Source organism: Astatotilapia calliptera, chromosome 7, assembly GCF_964374335.1.
Source record: "Astatotilapia calliptera chromosome 7, fAstCal68.1, whole genome shotgun sequence".
In the NCBI taxonomy this organism is placed as follows: domain Eukaryota; kingdom Metazoa; phylum Chordata; class Actinopteri; order Cichliformes; family Cichlidae; genus Astatotilapia; species Astatotilapia calliptera.
Window position 1 is genome coordinate 5,625,812 of NC_137428.1, and position 19,589 is coordinate 5,645,400.

Below are 19,589 nucleotides of genomic sequence, written 5' to 3' on the forward strand. Positions count from 1 at the left end.
AGCCCTTGTAAAAACACCATTAGCCTGATCAGGTGGTCAGTTAAGAAAATCTGGCTTAAAGTTGAGGAGTGAGATTTCAATAAGGTTTAAAAACCTCCACACTGGCATCATCACTGACATTTGTAAAAACTCAAGGTGCTGAGCTGATGAGGCGCTCAGTTTAATGGATTTTGGAGATCCAGCAACTGACAATATGATTGTGTTCTTTCAAAGAACACGTGTTGACATTGTGAGGATAATCTAATGGCATCAAAAGGTTCCTCTCACCTGTTTGCATAACTGGATACAAAGTCTCTGAGGAGATACCTGTTATGGAATTGTGATAGTGAATCGACTATTTTATTAATACACATCCACCCAAACTTCACAGAGGTCATTTTGTGCAATCCAGAAGTCCCTGTCGCTTGATTTAATATTTGCTCTGTTAGGATAACACACACACTGCGCTCTATCAGGATGATATAGCAGTTTTCCACCACCTGATGGCAGAGCAGGACCAAGCATCGCAGGGAGAGAGTCTGACCGCTGAAAGCTGGAAATATAAAGGTGACAATGTCAAGAGGAATGTGTTCGGTAGCTTCTAGTGTGTGAGTTGTCATCTCGGTAAGATGACACAACCTGTAAGATATCTTCAATGCTAAAATATGTGATATATGTATTGCATGACACAATATGAACAAGTGTAGGAGAGCTTTATTTGGTAAGTTCAGTTTCCCTTCCACAGGAAAGTAGGTTAGCCAAGAAAGACCATTGTTGTTTTTGCTATTATTATTATTATTATTATTATTATTATTACATTTTCCTTCTGCTATTTAAAATCAATAGCTGATTACATTATTTTAGTATTGCGCTATAAGTATAGCGAGTACTACAGAAGTCTTTGTTGTACTTGCGTTACTTTTGGTTTCCTCTGTGATTTAAATGCAAGGTGAGAAAAATACATTTGAATTTAACACTCAGTTCCCCATTAGATATGATTGGAGACGCTGGAAGACCCGCCTTTTTCTGTGTCAAGGTAGCCGAGATACAGGAAACTGTACAAAGCAAATTCAATTTCAAAATAAAAGTCTGAACCTGTAGATTTAATGCCATGTGCCCAATTTACATTTAAGTGTTAACATTGCTGGCATATAATATTTACATTATCTAGGAAAGCTTTATGGAAAAACTTTTTGGTGTAAATAAACTCTGTAAGGACAGCAATGTCTTTAAATTACCTTGGATAAAGTGTTCTTGCCCAAACTTCTGACATTGGTGATTATTTTTACTTGTCAAAAATGGGGCTTCCATGTAAGAACTCTAAAACTGCAGCAAGTAGAGCTGTCTTTTTAATTAATGAAAAATATTAACTATGTAGCTGAGTTTATAGACTTGTATAATAGATATTTGATTGGCTAAATATTTAAGGTTGTGATTTGTTAACATTAACAAAATATGCATTGTTTTTGCAGAAAAAAAAAACAGAAATTACTATTTTAAATTATAGTCAGCCTATTCCTCTAAGATATCAGTCAAGATGGAAAAAATATATATTTTTAATATTTTTAAATTGAGATTGTTTTGAGTTTTTCAGAACATTTGCAGACATAGTCATACGATTCAATGCAATAAATCATTTCGGTGGAGCATTTCCAATCTCTCCCATAACCCAGCCTTTATTTGACCCAGCTGTTGGTAAGGTGGTAAAGCGGATCATCCATCAATAACAAGGACAGCTGATTGATCTCAGCCTTTCCAGTTCATGTATCAAAGATACTCAACTCAGAGTGTATCCATCAGAGTGTGAGGAAATGTTAGATAAAAGCCCTGTATGAATGTGTGTATTATTGGGTAAATGAGACTTGAATTTGTATTTGATTTGGTCAAACTGAGTAGAAACGTGCCAATAGCAGCCCATTCAACCATTTATTTCCATATGTGATGCAAATTGAAACAAGAATGTAATTTCATATATGTTTTTAAACCCAGCTCAGACAAACTGTGGCAGAAGATATTGCACACAAAAGAAAAAAGTCTCCAAAAGTTTATTTCTGTTCATCCGGACGTAGCATTTTCAGTGGGAGAAACTTTTTATCACTCATCCAAGTGACTTCTTCAGTCTCAGCTGACTGCAGGTTTCCCCAATCTTATAAACAGTACATTTGCATAAAAAGACAAAAGTATTTTCTTCATTAGGAGGACCCTGCAGTATTTTCATATTATGTTATAATAAAGTGGAGCTCACATCGTCACAAGTTGTTGAAGGTATTGAATGTTTATTTTTAAACCTTTTAAATTCGGAGTGTAACAGTGAACTTCACACTTCTGTGTAATGAATCTCTTTCCAAGTTGCCTAGTTGAGGTTTTTGTGTGCCTCGGGGCGGGGGGGGGGCAGTAACCGGAAGTGCTAACCTCGCTCTGTAGTCTCGCTCTTAACTAGACGCTCGTCGCGGGGATCGGTGCTGATACGGTGACTGTGCTGTGAGGAGCAGGTTGCAGACACGGACGCGCTGCACTGTTAACCGCCAACGGAGTACATAAAGCCGCGTCTCCACGGCCGAAAGCTGAGCGTTGTTAGCCGTGGAGGACTGCGGCGGGACCTCTGACATTTCACCGGCCGCTGGGCTTCATGGAGTCTCCGGTGTGAGTATCTGACAGCGAACGCACCACTGAGCGCTAATCACGAATGCTGGTTTTAAACGCCTCGTATGTTTAACTTTCACCGCAACAGTCTTCCTTACTCTGTTTAATACCTTAAAGGTGCTGGTAAGAAACTGCAGGTAATTTATTTATTTAGCAACAGTCCCACACTATTACCACACACCCACAGACACACATACGGGGATGGCAGGTTAACACGGGTTTATATTTTGGTGACTTTGCTGACAAGTCGGATCTTGAGCCCCCTCATTTATGAGGCTTTGCTGTTGCTGCTGTTGGTAAATTATTTAGCATTTGCTGCAACTTAACACGTCGCAAGCGCGCAACAGGTGGCATGACAAGAACAAGCTCAAATCACCGAGAATCTGAAAAAAGGAAGAAGTTAAACTTTTATTTTGAAATCTGTCGAGAAAATAAATAATGTGCGTGGCCTGTTATAGAACTGCTCTTTAACATTTGAATGCATTTATATGAATCAACACAATTTCCATACATCAATTAAATGCCATATTTATGTCGTTTATTATCTTTATCTTTTTTCTCTCTGTTCTTGCAATTATTTATAGCCAGAAAGACATTAAATTTGAGGTTTTACAACTGAGTTTGAGCAAGAGCCTTTGCAAGGCTTTATATTGTTGAAAGCAGAGAAGTTTCTATAGTGGAGACTAACATATGGACCCTTCTCCCATCAGACATACAGGAAAGAGGTTTACTAATTTACTGAAGTTTCCAACAAGTGTAGGTGCATTAAAACTTTTGTAGTGAGGTGTTTTTCCTTCTGTCCTCTGAGATGTGAAATTCAATCAGGCACCGATGACTAGTTTCATTTGAGAACCGCCCAGTTGTTGTGGATTAATGTTTCAGTAGTTGGACAGAATTACACTCAGTTTATTCTTCTTCTAAAAAAAACAACAAAAAACTGGATTAGTATCATTACAATAAAGATTTACGCGCTCCATTTTTACATAACCACGCCATGGTGTGAAGAGACTGTTCTCGGTTGTTGGACTTGAGGAGAAAAACAAAGCTGGGAGCCAACTTTTCGTACGCTGTTAGTAGCACCTATTGCAAGTAGCTTACAGCTTTTAATGTGAGTGTTGGTCAGAAGCAGCTTGGTCACCATGGAGGCCTAAAAAGTCAGAGATGCAGGAATTAGATAAGTCCTAAATGACTGTTCTGAACACGAGTAATTGCAGGGAGGAAAATATTTGTTGTTGGCTGTGCTCCTGTGCAGAACTTCAGAAAAGAGTTGATTTCAGGTGAAATGAAACAAACTCCACAGCAGGAGTTGAGATTGTCACATCAGTAGGAAGCACGGACCCGTCTGCAACCACACAAAGTTGTAGAGACATCCCAGTGGCAACACTAAGTGGAAAATGCACTGATAAATTAGCTGATGGTGAGGTAGACTGGTACTTAATATAGTGTCTTTGTACTCGGTTGAACACTCGAAGTGCTTTCATGTTGTTGGCTTTGCTGACTGATATTGGCTTGGCGGCAGATAAGATAGCATTTACCAATATCGTTGGCTGGGTCTGTCACAAGTGGTGGGTAAACGTTAAAAAAACAAAACAAACAAACCTGTGTATAGACGAGGCAAATTATTATTTGGTATTTGTTCTGAATCTCACATTTTGCTTTGTTCTCAATCTTCCAGATTTTATTTGTTGTTGGTGTTTTTGTCTGCTGAACAAGGAAACCAAATTTTAAATTCAGCATTTCCACACTCTGTACTACCCACAGCAGCTGACTCAAATCTGTTACCAACAAACTAAATGAACGTTTAATGTTACTCATGCATTCTCTGTGTATCCTTTTGCTCCAACGAGCACGCTCCACGTTTCCAGGTTTAACATTTTATCCTTTTTAAATTATTAGTGGACAATCCACTTGCTTCTTTTCCCCACCCTTTCCCTCTCGTGTTGCCCCTCTGGTTGGTTTGCTGGACAGGTTGCTGTTATGGTTGTCAGCTGTCTCTTGTCTTACACTGGGAGTCCAATTCCACTGTATTAGGCTTCATAGTGTGAAGCACTATTATACATGAATGCTGGTTTTGCCCTTGGCCTACTGGGAGATTTAAAAAAATAAAACCTTTAACCTTTTGTCCTTTAATTGGTGGCACTGAAATTTGTCATTTGTTGTTTAGATTCCCTTTTTATGGCCTTGGCAGAGATTCCTTTTCTTTCAGTAAATCCTAACTGACCTAAATGTGACAGTAACAGTCTGTGGAAGTTTTTTTTCCATAGACTTTCATCTTCACATCCTGATGCCAACCCTTCAGATGTTAATCTCAGCCCTTTTTAAACTGGTGTTTCCTTTTTCCCCTGATGCCAGTGGGGAAAGGAAAAAAGCTGTTGCACAAGCGTTCACTTCCTGGAATGAACATTTGACTTATAAGGGGGTGCCACTGCACATATCAGCTACGGGGGGCAGCGAGACAAAAATACACCAGGGAGCCAGGCGTCACTGTCACTGGCTGACCAGAGGTGCTGCTATCAAATGAGAGAGGCCAAGTTTAGTTTGAGTGTGTCAGAGGGTTTTTCTAAGGTTATGCTGAGAACTTAAATTGGTTAAGCGCATGATATTTAAGATTACTAAAGAATATAGCCTGCAGCTTGTAGGTTTGGAGTGATATTGGTGGTAACTGCTTCACTTTTTTCACCTTCATGCCTTTATTTATTTATTTTTTTGTAGCTCCAAAGCATCTTATCTTATTTCCAGTCAAAGTTCAGAGCTGTGTGGTTCTTGAGGTTTGAGTTGCCTTATAACACAGAGCTAAGTTTGGCAGGGCTACTGTACAGCAGCAGTCCACAGGTCTAATTCTTAGCCTGCAAAATCCTATACCTCTGCAGGACATATGGGTCTAAATCCTTCCATAAGTTGTGGTCTTAAATTTACTCTAGACCCATTTAAAATATGTAGAAATGAGTATTTACTGCAGCGTTATCATGTCTACAGATGCTTTGATGTTGGACCCTTGCAAATAATTTACTGAAAGCTTGTCATTCACTTCCTTTTAAGTGTGGACATACTGTCTGGCATTTAATGTCACAACTGCCTGCAAGTTGTGGACATAATCAAGCCTTAAACCTCAACAGTGTGCGGTGTTAATCCCGTGAGGATTAAGGGTTTGATTTCAGGGCTCACACGAACCAATTAAAGCTTTGCTCAGTACAAACAAACATATGGCATTGAAGCCAATTTGCAGTAGCCTTTGGGACTGAATCAGGCTCGACTCACCACTAAGATGCGACTCATCTGTGATGCTCTACTTGTGAGCTAATTGTGCAATAATAGTTGGAAGGATAAGTGGCATGGATAGGCAACATTTCAGTTTATGACATTTGTCATTCATTTGTGATGTACAGCACTCTTTTAATATTACCACCTCCTTAAAGTTGCGTGGGTCCCCTTCGTGCAATAACAGCTTTCAGCAAACTCTCTGATGGTCTCCTGTGGTATCAGGCACCGAGACATTAGCAGTAGATCCTTTAAGTCCTCTAAAGCTGGGCGCACATTTAACGACTGTCGGGCCGATTGCGAATGCGATTTGGATGTGACGACTGATCAAGCCCAGTCTGTGTTAACAGTTGGGAAATAAAGTCATGCACTGTGTGTAGCGCTTCCAGTCTTAATTCTTAAGAACAATCAAAGCAAGTCATCTCTTCTTAAGACTTCTGAAAAACATCTTTACAACTGAGAGTCAGTGCAGTTGGTGTTGCCCAGGAGAAGATGAACAAACACAGGAAGAGACATTTTGCTAAATGTTTGTAAGAAGTAAACTGAACAGAATCTCTGTGTTTGCACATTTTGATCAGGCTAAACATGTACACTACCAGTCCGAAGTTTGGGCACACCTTCTCATTTGATGGTTTATTTATTTATTTTCACAACTATTTACACTGTAGATTCTCACTGAAGGCATCAAAACTATGAATGAACGCACATGGAATTATGCAGTAAACAAAAAAGTGTGAAATAACTCAAAACATGCTTTATATTCTTGAAAATTGCCACCCTTTGCTTTGATTACTGCTTTGCACCCTCTTGGCATTCTCTTGATGAGCTTCATGAGGTCCTAAAAAACCTGAAATGGTTTTCCAACAGTCTTGAAGGAGTTTCCAGAGATGCTGAGCACTTGTTGGCCCTTTCGCCTTCACTCTGTGGTCCATCTCATCCCAAATAATCTGGGTTTGGGTCAGGTGACTGTGAAGGCCAGGCTATCTGGTTCAGCACCTCATCAGTCTCCTTCTTGGTCAAATAGCCCGCACACAGCCTGGAGGTGTGTTTCGGGTCATTGTCCTCCTCAAAGTTAAATGATGGTCCAACTAAACGCAAACCAGATGGGGTGGTTTGCATGTCACTGCAGGATGCTGTGGTGGTAGCCTTCAAATTTGAATAAATCCCCAACAGCGTCACCAGCAAAGCACCTCTACGCCATCACACCTCCTCCATGCTTCACGATGGGAACGATGGGAACGATGCATGTAGAGACCATCCGGTCACCTTTTCTGTGTCACACAAAGACACAGCAGGTGGAACAAAAGATCTCAAATTTGGACTCATCAGACCAAAGCACAGATTTCCATTGGTCTAATGTCGATTCCTTGTGTTTCTTGGCCCAAACAAATCTCCTCTGCTTGGTGCTTTTCCTTAGTCTTGGTTTCTTAGCAGCTATTTGACCATAAAGTCTCCTCTAAACAGCTGATGTAGAGATGTGTCTGCTACTGGAGCTCTGTGTGGCATTTATCTGGGCTCTAATCTGAGGTGCTGTTAGCTTGTGATTTCTGAGGCTGGTGACTCTGAATTTATCCTCAGCAGCAGAGGGTACTCTGGGTCTTCCTTTCCTGGATCGGTCCTCATGTGAGCCAGTTTCGTCCTAGTGCTTGATGGTTTTTGCAACTGCACTTGGGGACAAGGTTTGAGTAATTTTCTGACTGACTGACCTTCAGTTCTTAAAGTAATGATGGACTGTTGTTTCTCTTTACTTAGCTGATTGGTTCTCGCCATAATATGAATTCTAACAGTTGTCAAATAGGGCTGTTGGCTGTGTACCAACCCGACTTCTCCACAACACAACTGATGGTTCCAACCCAATAAGAAGGCACGAAATTCCACAAATGTACTATTATTTGGTGTACAAATAACAAAAGTAATATTATGGTAAATGTATAAATGTGTTCTTTGGTTCCCAACTTTTGACACTAAAACGTTTGACTTGTGTGTACTAATTTACTTGAAAGCGCTTCTGTTTATTTTTTTAGCAGCTGAAGTTTTACTTGAAGCAGGCTTGTGTTGGGAAATGGATTTTTAATTCTCCATGTGCGATTACTTTATGTAATTCTTTACTTGATGCTCCCCCGACCAATGCAAAGAAACTCATTATTTTGAAACCTTTTCACAACATGGTAAATTCATGTTGTGACATTACGTATTTGCTTTTTATTTGTGGGATTGTCCACCGGCAGAATTTCCAGTGTTATGTTGTCTTGTGTTGTGTTGTGATGGACATGACCAACTTGAAGCCACCCACTTGATTTAAGCTGTTGGTTTTTGGTGTTTTGAACAAGACGGCACAAGCCTGAGGCGGTTCCTGAGAAACAAAGTACAGCCCACATTGGCTAATATGTCTGACACATTGTTAGCTGGTTAATCTTCCTTTCTGTGTCCACAATTTACAAAATGGCACGCATTCATGATTCTTTAATTACTTAAAACCGTTGATTTAGCCCTCAAACTTATCAGGAAAGTATTAACTAAGTGAGCCAGAGAAACGGCCGTTTCTCAGACTTCTTCTGAAGTCTTTTTTGGAGTCGCCCCCTGCTGGCCACTAAAAAGACTGCAGGTTTGGAGGCACTTCCATGTAAGCTTCACACTTCAGGCCTTCTGTGCTTCTGTAGTGGTCTATATCAGTCGTTAGTGCTCTTGTGACTATCAAAGAGCACAATCTGCTGCAGTCAGTGAAAACATTCATTAGATGTGTCGTGTCTTCTTCAGATAGCAGTTGAGTGTTGAGCGCAGCTTCAGTTGCGAGGTGGGACTTGCATAGAGTTGTTTTTCCAGCACATCTCACAGTGTTGATCAGATTGAGATCTTTTTGGTTTTCACGCAGTTCTTGAGCAAGTTTTGCTGTTGTGATGCACGCTGAATTACACTGCCACCTGGTCTGACACAAAGCTTGTGCAATCATCAACATCCACGTGAATGCAGGTTTACCAGCTGAACTCACTTAGCTCATCACATCACAGGGTTTCCCCTTTTGAGACAAGTGCTGTATAAATACTACAGTTTACACACTGTAAACTCCCTGCTATTGTTGGCGCTTCTGCTGCTGGGCATATTTCTGACATGTTCCATCATGTAAATTGATCAAGTATCTGTGTAAGATTCCACACCGAGGAATAATTGCTGCTGATCTCATTTACAGTCATTCTTTTAGAAGATAGGAGGAGGAAGAAGAAGGTAAATAAAAGTCAGATTAGCTGAAGCTGAATTGTTTGCATGGTGAAAAAGGCTTTCAGTCGTCCCATAAGACTGGAAAACACTCCATAACAAAGGGCCGTTTCCTGCTACTACCTTCGGCCACCTTTGTGGTGTTCCTTGTCAATAAAGCACCTGATGTCACAGAACATGTTGCGATGCTTCTGGTCTCAGCAATACCAATTTAGGCAATTTATGTCGCTAAGACTTTCCTTTTACAGTCAGATTAGTTTTATTGCTGTTTACTGAGTGTTCGAACACTCCCCTGTTGTTCGGTGCAACCTTTGTACCAAAGAGGACTAACAACACGATGCCTTTATTAGTAGATTGTATGTACAGAAACAAACCCATTGTGGTATAGTAAATCCCTAAAAGGAAATTTCAGCTCTTCAAATTAAACTCTGAAAATTGACTGGCTGTTGAATACAGACTTTATCTTGGTCTTGATATATATCCCTGTTAATTCTGAAGAGCAGAACTCATTCAGAGTTCTCGGACCATGTGTCATTCTTCACTTCATGGTATGTACAAAATGTAACATGTTAACACTGAATAACAGCTTTTGAGTTTTAATCAGCTCTAAAGAATCGGCTCTTTTGTACTGAAACACTGAAGTAAAAGTAAACAAGTAAATCATGTGGATTATGTAGTAGTTGGTTACTGCTGCTGGGTATTATCTTAGTGCTTCATTCACATGCAGACCCAGTCTACCTTTGTAAGATTTTAGGTGGCTTGAAAAAAATTTCCTATAAAATATCTCTGTGCATCTTTTTAAAGAGATTAGAAAATAGTTATTTGCGTTTTTCAGAGATTTTTCGCTCGTGACTTAAAGTCTAAATCTTTACAGTTTTTTGCAAAAACATTTTCTGTGTTTTGTTCTGTTAGTAGTTTGCAAAGTGCGACGATGGCACTAACCCATCGGCCTGAGTTTGAGAGCAGGTGTTATCTGATTTTGGTTTGTGACTTTGCTTTTTCTGTACATATGAATCTGGAGGGATTTGCATGCATTTGAATTGTGGATATTTGGAGCTTTCAGCTGCCTTATTTACATGTGATGAGCCAGACTGGATGCAAATCTTACTTTCTTTTTCTTCCTTACGTAGTTCCTTTTTTCATCTGTAAGGAGAAGAGGGAACAATGATGGGTCCGATTGTATTCATGTTTTTTTCCTGAATGCTTTTGGTCAGTATATCTGGGGTTTTTTGTTTTCTTTTAAAATTCACTGAGACTTCCTGAAAAATCAATCAATATGGTGACACAATCCTCTGAGCCTAACAGTCTGCTGGACTCCTATATGATTCTTTACTTTTTTCGTGGCACTTTGTTATCCTGCTTTCAGTTTGTAACTCTGTATTTGTTTCAGTCGGCAGCAGTTTGAAATGCTATATGACTGAACTTTACCATCATGGAAGTTATGCTGTAAAGGTTCAGCTGTATCCTTGGAGCTGGAAGGGCAACAGAATTTGTCAAATGGGCCAAAAATGCATGAATAAATGTGTAGAGATGCAATTATTATTGAGCAGAACTGAGTTCAGCTTCTTTGTATGGCGCTCCACAGTAGTCCCAGTTCCTCATGTGGCCCCTCTGCTTTATGCTCACTATTGGTTTCATTGTGGTAACTTATAGAAGTGAAATTCTTAAGCTGTGATAAGCGTGTGTATGATATCTCAAGAAACACAGTTCTTGGTATCTCTGACTCGTGTGGCCTGGACAGTATTAAAATACAATACTTAAGGAGGACACTGGGGAACGTAAGAAGTTCTGAGATGCAACAGGAAGCAGTAGTTTCAGATGTGCCGTTATAAACCTGAAAATGTAACACACTTTTCTTACAGGTGAGTCTCTTTTAGTAAATCTGGTAAAACTATTCTGTGTTGGAACAAGCTCAATAATTGTTTTGATATATTCTTTTAGAATACATTCTTGTTAATTTACTCATTGTCAATCAAACTCGCTGCAACACAGGATTGTGTAATCATGTATCCCCTGACGTCTGTGGGCTTCATGTAGGTGAGGAATGCAAACGTGGCAGTGAGGGGTCAGGTGTTGTCCTGTACAGTTATAGGTCTGACTGACAGAACGCACATGCTCAAGATCACAATTGGAACCTGAGAGCTGTCGACTGTGTGCTAGGATACGTGTCAACCTCATTGTTCTTCCTGTGGTTGTCCTTGGAAGGTTGTGAAATTGCAGATAGAAATCACAGACTGTACATAAAAGATGGATGTACAGGGTTTCTGCCAGAAACTCAAACAGTGGGAAATGATTCAGTACAACTTAATGTTGCACAGGGTAAATGGACTGCTACTAATTTTTAAGTGTGTGTTGATAGCTCTGCATACAGTAGGACAGCGCTTGTTGAGAGCACAGATTTAAATTGAACCCTTTTAACCCTTTAATTAGTGTGCACGAATATCAGTAAATCTGTTACATCATCATAACATTTGCTTGGTTCTTTATTCCTTTGTTTAATTGCTTTTGCACTGTCCACTTCCTGCTGTGACAAAACAAATTTCCCACGTGTGGGACTAATAAAGGTTATCTTATCTTATCTTTAGTTTTCCCCCCATTTTCTATGATAAAATGGTTAACAGGAAGAGTTGTCTAATAAAATACATACGCTAGCATAATAGTTGTAGTGTTAGGCTTTTGTCTAATTAAAAAAGTGAAGAAGAATCATAGCTTTTGCTTTATTTTTCAGATTTGGAGGTGGGCACTTGAAAAGCCTCAAGTGGCCATTCTAGGATCGAATGTTTTTGGCACTTCTGGCTTAATTTTATAGGCCTCAGAGTTGTTGCTTGGTGTACATTTAAAATGACATGTGTGACTTACCCAATGGCAGATCACATGATCCAAGTTGCAGCAGAATCTCCAGTATCTCCATGTGTCTTTGTTAAGGAGCTTAACAATATAAACCTTTTTGCTTAATTTAACTCATTTTACACTTGCAGGTCTACTTGCACAAATGCACAAATACCTTTTTGCCTGTATCCTGTACTTTTACATAATGACCCACTTCACTGTGTCTGCCACCCAGGGGATACCAAATATGTAGCTGACGAAGAGTTTGGCCCCCCTTTGAGCTCCTTATCTGTAGGTTAAGTATGGGTGTGTCGTTTTCAGATGTGGGCTTAACTGATGTGCCTATAAGATATTGTCCCTGTGAAAGGCATTTAGCAGCGTGAGCAGCAATGACTTTGTATGTTTCTTTAGTTCTTCAGAAAGCGTCTGCTGAGTGAGAGTAAAGAATAAAATGAAAATCTAAAACAACTTCTTACTATGGGACAAGTCTGAACTGCACACACACATTATTGTGTCTCCTTGTTAGCTGTCTCATGTCTCTTGTGCAAATTTGTCTGTTTTTGTCCTAATGGCAATAATGTGAGGGGGGAAAAAGCAGGACCAAGGCTGCTTTCTCGGTCTCTTTTCCTCTTATACTAACAAACTAGGCTTATGTGAAATAGGAGGCCACATAATAAAAAGAACTCAACAAAAGATGGTAACCCTTTGATCTTAGCGTCCTCTTTGCTATAGTAGCTCACCTTCTACTAGCTGGTGCACTGCTCTGTGTTGCAGCTACACAATTTATGGATGCATCTTGCTAGCGTTAGCTGATAACTAAATATGGACCCTTCTGGCTCCAAAATGGTGAAAATGCTGATGTTGAGACGTCTAACTGCAGATTCCAAACACAATGAGTGATTTTTGCAGTGGCTATGTCCAGCTTTTATTTACAGTCTTTTCATGACGCACCAGGTAGTTAGGAAGTAGGTGTTGGGGACTGGGTGCTACGCAGATGAATGTGTAAATTATACTCACTGTCATTTTGTTTTCCTTATTATATTATGCAAGATGATGATGATGATGATAATGGATTGCATTTATATAGCGCTTTTCGAGACCCTCAAAGCGCTTTTACAATACACTATTCATTCACTCTCGCATTCACACACTGGTGGAGGCAGCTACAGTTGTAGCTACAGCTGCCCTGGAACAGACTTACGGAGGCGAGGCTGCCATATCGCGCCATCGGCCCCTCTGGCCAACACCAGTAGGCAGTAGGTGAAGTGTCTTGCCCAAGGACACAATGACCAAGACTGTCCGAGCCGTGGCTCGAACCGGCAACCTTCCGATTACAAGACGAACTGCCAACTCGGATGGATTCAATCTGTTGATCTTACAGCAGCGATTTAGGCTAACAATGGACTAGAAATACAGAAGGCTGTGAGTGATTTATGGGAGGAAGAAGGGAAATTGTTTTCCTTGTGAAATTGTCCTTCAAGTCTTACGTAGTCAGAAGGTTGAGCTCAGTTCACTGGCTCAGTTCTTACTAAATGAATGGCTAGAAATGATACTAATACTAAATGATACTAATGTAAGCCTAATGCAGTTGGATCCAGGAACCCTGCAATAAATCAAATCTTCATCTGGAGGTTTTATTGACACTGTTTAGTGTGGTCATTTTAATGGCTTTAGCTTGTGTGTGTCTCTCGAACTGTAAGATTTTTAAGAGGTGTTTGTCCTTTCATTATTTAATTTTCACTCATTTGTGATCATTTTGTGCTAGTGTAGGGTCTGATGCAGTCACTTTTTGTGTGATGCGTCTCTGAAGACAGCAGCTCCACACGTTCCAGCTGTTCATATTTCCTGTTTTTCATAACCAATCCCTGCTGCTGTCTCCTGGCCAAGTCCTGCACTCCAATCAGATTCAAATTCCTTAAATTTCAGTTCTCTGAACTCTACACCCCCAGTTTGTATTTTTCCCTGTCATTTCTCGCTCTGTTTTGGCATCCAGTCTGTCTGGGTAGAAACGTGTTGACTCGGCTTTGATCCCTCTCTCAGAGCACTCTTGGACAGGCCATTAACTTCACACAACTACAGTTCTGTTACGTGGCAAGTAATTAATTTTTTTCAAACAAAGTCTTGTGACCTACAACTGAAAAGCTTTTACACTGTTTGTGGCAGATTATTAAAATAGGCTCGAACACCTCATCTGTCATTGAGGGTTGGAGACTGGTTTCAATATACATCTTTGTCATTCTGTCAGTGAGTTTCCAATTAGTCTTTTGTTGTCATTCAGAGGTCAGTTTCAAAAAGCATAAAATGTAAGCGTCTAATTTTGGTTTCTGTGAATATCCAATTCCACAAAAACACAAACTCTTTGTTCCCAAGGGTGGGAGGGAATAAAGCTTCCTGGAAATATTTTATTTGCAAATTACTTTGTGATGAATAAATGGCGCGATATATTTAGCTGCCTCTCCAGTGAAACGAGAACGAACCCCGACTGCAGCCGGCCACAGCGGTCATGTTCTGCTCCATAGTTTTGATAAGGTGCAGGGATCGGTTCTCCCCCTGATGCAGGTTCTGGGTTCTAGTTCAAGTCTTAACATAAGACAAGATCTGCTCTTGAATTATACTTAGGACTGCTAGACAATAAAACTTTCAAAATAAAAGTAAAAGCGCTGTCTCTTTGTAAACTGACCACAAATAGTTTCATTCTCTGACAGATTTTTTTTAAAGAGTACAACAACAAAACCACACAATCGATTAGCTGCCAAATATGCCACTTGGGTTGCCTGCCCAGGTAAAATCTGTTGCATACACCAGCATTACTACTACACCACTAAACTGTAATGGGTAACGCCAGAAGTACAGATGTTAATTAGTCCTTTAGTCTGTGTCCGACAAAATTTCAGTAGATGATCCTTTCAGATTGAGCGTGCAGCACAAAACTTATAATGTAAAACAAATGAAAGCAGACAGTCGTTACATTCAGAATACCTGACCACAGTCGGTGAGTTTTCATGGTAGATGACTTTATTCAACTATCAGATGTGTTGGCTAATCTGCTCTAAACACAGGTACGGGTAGCTTTACTTTCTCTGGATCTTATATTTGCATCTAGATGCTTTTTAATTTAGTAACTATACTCGCAGGACTAGTTTGAGCTGCTGCAGTTGCTGAGCTAACTCACTGACTCACCAAGTGACCGTTTTTGACTCAAACGTTTCTTTCCACAGTTTTCCACCTTTGCTCGACATTTGTCTTGTTCCAGTAATTTGATATTAACTAGAAAAATCATGCTCTCTGAATTTAGAGACTGGAGGATGATTATAAGGAGCATGACTTGCAGCTGAGGTCAGTATCCTAAAACTTGGCTATTTAGGCTGCAAAAGCTCAGTCCCTTTTATAATACAGTTATTGACTGTGCCCATGCCAGCTGCTTGACTGAGCAAGTCCTCAAACTCTAACATTATTTCAGATTTATAAAAAATGTGACAGTGTCCACAAATCCTTCAAACTGAAAGTTGACCATTGATTGATCAATCAAAAAAAAAAAAATCATTTCTATAAGTTAAAAGCTTTAATCTACTGTCAGTGCTCCTTATAGTTATTCCTCCACATGAATGTAGGATTCTGTGTAATGAAACATAAAGTAGTATACAGCTTTGCATTACATTTACAAATGACCACCAGTGTTGTAACGTTTGGGAGCGTTTCATCTTATAAATCCAGAAACTAGCCAGTTCTTCGAAGTATGTGACGTATGGAAGATGCTCATTTGTACCAGAGATCGTGGTATCAGTCACATGGGAAAGAGCAATGTGTACTCTGTATTGTTTTAAATGAACTGAGAAGTGTTACAGATCACACGTTTTCCAAAGGATACAAAGGAAAACTGAGAGTCAGCAAGTGCAGTTATAATGGGTAATGATGTGTTGTCATTGTGACTGAAGTGTTGCTTTGTTTGAAGTCCAGGGACACATTTCTCCTGCTCTGCTTGTCACCTGTACGCTCCAGTTCTTTGTAACTAAGGGACTTGTTATCTTGTGCAGTTTGCAATTAGGTAAACAGACGTAGCTCTAAACTTGCTCTGATTTCTGACCTCCTTTGACTTCCTGGAGATGTGAAGGATTTGGGAATCCCAAACCCTGGGTGTTGTCTGGGTGTGTCACTTTGAAAGCAGCTGATATAGCTTGCTGTCAAGATTTATAATGCTGCAACAGCTTTTCTTGAAAGACAAGATTCAGATAAGTACTAAGTGAAGGAAAGCCCTTGATTTTTAACCACACAGATTCCCTCAGGCCTTCTCTGTGCTCACTTTAAATGTCGTTACAGAGCCATCTCAGCCCATTTAATGTAATGGACAACCTCTGGATATATATTTATTTTATGCCTGAAATAGTCTCCACAGGTATTGACTTTGTGCATTCATTAACATACAGAACAATCAGTGCAAAGAGCCACGATGAAGTGTTTATAGGATGCATTTAGTGTTTTTCCATTACTTTAAGAAACAATGGTTATAGTAAAAGCATATAGTTTTTTATCTGAAGTATATAGTAAAGCCTGGAACAAGGTAATCATGCAAAATAGTCTTTTTATTTGTGAATGAAACAAATTGTTGTTTAGCTTTGATTGTGCTTTGCCATTCACATGAACAGAATCAACGCTTTGGGGTTTCCTTACCTGGATGATTGAGCATGCATCAAGACATTTAACCCACTTTGACAAGTGCAGCTCAAATTATTTAGGTTCTGTCCACATGGTGTGGAAAAAAATAAACTGTGACGTCTCTCCGATATCAACTGCTAACTAAGCAGAGGCTCAAAGAGGGATAGTATTACATTAAACAGATTCCCCCAACACACACGTTCACACGCTGAGTCAACCCTGACCTACAAAACCAGTTTGAAAAGTAGAAAATGGCTTTTAAATTCATTTTAGATTTGTGTTTTCTTTCTATGTATGCTTAGTTTGTACTAAATTAACTTAAAAATAATCTTTCTCTTACTTTGGTCATTGGTGCAGTCTCTCAGTTCACCCTGAGTCTGAAACGAGCTGTTTTAAGCTCCCTTTAAGCCACCTGTCTTCTAACTGGCTGCTGCCTGTAAACAGAGCCTGCTGGGTGGGGTACTATGCACAGCCAGTGCTGTGTTCCTTAGATAGTTATGATAGGAATACCACTGTCATTGACATCATCTAGAGATAAGGATTAAAAAAAACAAAACCTGACATGGAGCCTTTAGATGCAGCCGGTTCTTTTGTCTCAAAGAAACTCTTTAAACGCACATTTCCTTTCTGTAGTTTGCACAAGTGCACATACACATGCCTTTAACATGTATCAGGATGGTATCACAAACACACAATGTATGCATACGGTGCATAAATAACTATCCATAAGTGATCTAGCCTTGTGTTACTTCTGAAGTGTTCTTGTATTTCATATCACATCATCACTGTGGACACCCGACACAACTAAAATGACTAACCTAATTAAAAGGTCACTCATTCAAGTACTCGGGAATAGAAATATACAGTGTATGAATGCTTGGTGTCAATAGACTTGGACGTGTGTGTGGAGGGGCTGTCAGGTGTAGGTTCCACTTACAGGGCGGTGAGACTTGGGGGCCCAAATTGTATTCATTTGTAAACTTTAAGTGCATACTGCATAAAATAGGAACACGATACTTCAGTATGACCTTGCACCGTAAACTTTATTCCTCTTGCTGTAGGAGGAAAAGGCATTAAAAAAGCTGCAGACATTCATCTGTTGCGTTAGTTTGTGACTGAAACAGGCCTTGAAATGCAGGCTGATATGGATATACTGTGAGACAGAAGTGAGCTTGGAAGGCGATACAAAGTAAACCACTTCCTCTATCATGCTTCCCAGAATGCACCCTGCCAGATGTGGTTATATACAGTAGTAGTACAGCTTCCAAGGTTAGGACTTTTCCCATAACCCTCCAGCTCTGTGAATCTCAACACACACATTACTATATTTTTCTCCTGACCCAGCTGGTCAGTGGGAGCTGCAAGTAGAACAGTTGGCTTCCGTGCTGTTTTCAGGACGCAGTTTCCAAACACATTCCTCGATATTTTTTATTTTTTTAATTTTATTTGCTCTGAGCCGTGTCTCAAGTTTCCTTTAGAATTGATATGGAAGGGAGCTTAAATGTGAAACTAGTATGGGTGTTTTGCTAGGCAAACTGCTAAATGCATTCATGTATTATTTCAATTAGATGGGAAAACCGGCAACAAAGCTTTAGAAAACTTTCTCCATTAAAATGGCACGAAGGGTCTAAAGTAAGCATGTGTGAGTGTTTCGGGGGAGGAATAGTAATTGAGACGCTGCTGTCTGCTGCCAAACTGTTCGGTAGCAGAGACCTGAGCCCCCCTTTGGGCCACTCTAGGATTTAAAGGGAAGGTCTGTCTTTCTTGCGGAGTGTGGGGAATGTGACTGGCACAAAGTGAAGGCCCCACCAGGTGTTCTGCTGCATGCACATCCCTTGCCGTGACGCACACTCTCCTGTACAAACACAGATTTTCATGCGATTCTGTTTCAGGTCTTTTGGATGCCGTGTGCTGCGTGCGTAAGCGCGCACGTCGGCTCCCGTCTGTAGATGAAAGAAATGCGATCCCTCTCGCAGCTCCTCCAGGAAAGCAGATTCCATGACTGTAACGGTGATGCTGAGAGGCTTCCAGCGATTGGGATGTGATACTTTGACAGAGATGTTATCCAGGAAATGGTTTGGCTTTGGCTTCAAATAACACGCAAGCCTGTTTTTGGGGATAGTTTGAGACGTATAGAATAAAAAATACTTTTTAATATTAAGGAAGTTACTGAGTCGAAGCATATACAAGGAGGTATTAAGCAAAGTAAAATTCTGAAACGTTTAAACTTTTATTTAAAGAGTAGAGATTGAAGCTAGAGATAATTGCGTATTACAGTTTGTTGTGGAGGAAGTAGTGCAAAAAAAGATGTTTGGGGTAATTTAAGATGGTCTATTCAGCCGAGCAGCTCCAAAGCACGTTCCAACAAACATAACAGAGTCGGGGGTGTCATGGCGTGGCCAATGGAGGACTAACAGAAAAGCGATGGGGCCCACAGGAAGTCTGAAAAGCTGATTTCAACCCTGTGCCCTCATACAGATGGAATTACACAGCAAGTAATACAAGAGTTAAACACTGAATAGTTGTTAAATGAGTATTTAGAATCTTTACTTAACAGTTAAATAAAGAAAATAAAGAGTTACCAGGCATCTAAATAGTACGAAGCACAACATTTGCATGGCAAAATATGATTCAGTAGACGTAGAAATACAAGTACATTAAAACATTACCTGTAAGTACTTGAGTGCATGTACTGTTGGATCCTGTGAGTCGGTCCTGCTCATGCTTTCATCCACTGGTGCTGGCCACTTGCCTAATAGTAGGGATGTAGTTGTGGAGATGAGGGAAGCTTAATTTAGGGTCAATGACATATCTTAAGCAAGTGACTAGTACTGTTTTGAGGATTTATACTCATGCTGATGTTCCCGTGGTGCTTTGCTGAATGCACTAGTCAGCAGTAGGGATTCTCAGCCAGATGTCTTGTCATTTGAAATGTCAAACAGTTGAAGTGAATGTGGTGTGCATGCTTGGAAGTGTTATGTATGCAGAGAAATCAGCTGAAGCGTAGAATTTAA

The 19,589-nt window shown here is 40.0% G+C and overlaps 1 protein-coding gene across 2 annotated transcripts in view; it reads left to right on the forward strand.

Annotated features, from left to right (window-relative positions):
- Nucleotides 1-2,417: 2,417 nt before the first annotated feature.
- mical2b (microtubule associated monooxygenase, calponin and LIM domain containing 2b) overlaps nt 2,418-19,589 on the forward strand; it is a 60,159-nt gene continuing 42,987 nt past the window's right edge. The window contains exon 1 of one of the 2 annotated variants that reach the window (XM_026172761.2): nt 2,418-2,622. The gene's annotated coding sequence lies outside the window, so the exon portion shown is untranslated. The remainder of the gene's footprint in view (nt 2,623-19,589) is intronic. The other variant, XM_026172764.2, reaches the window with a different exon arrangement.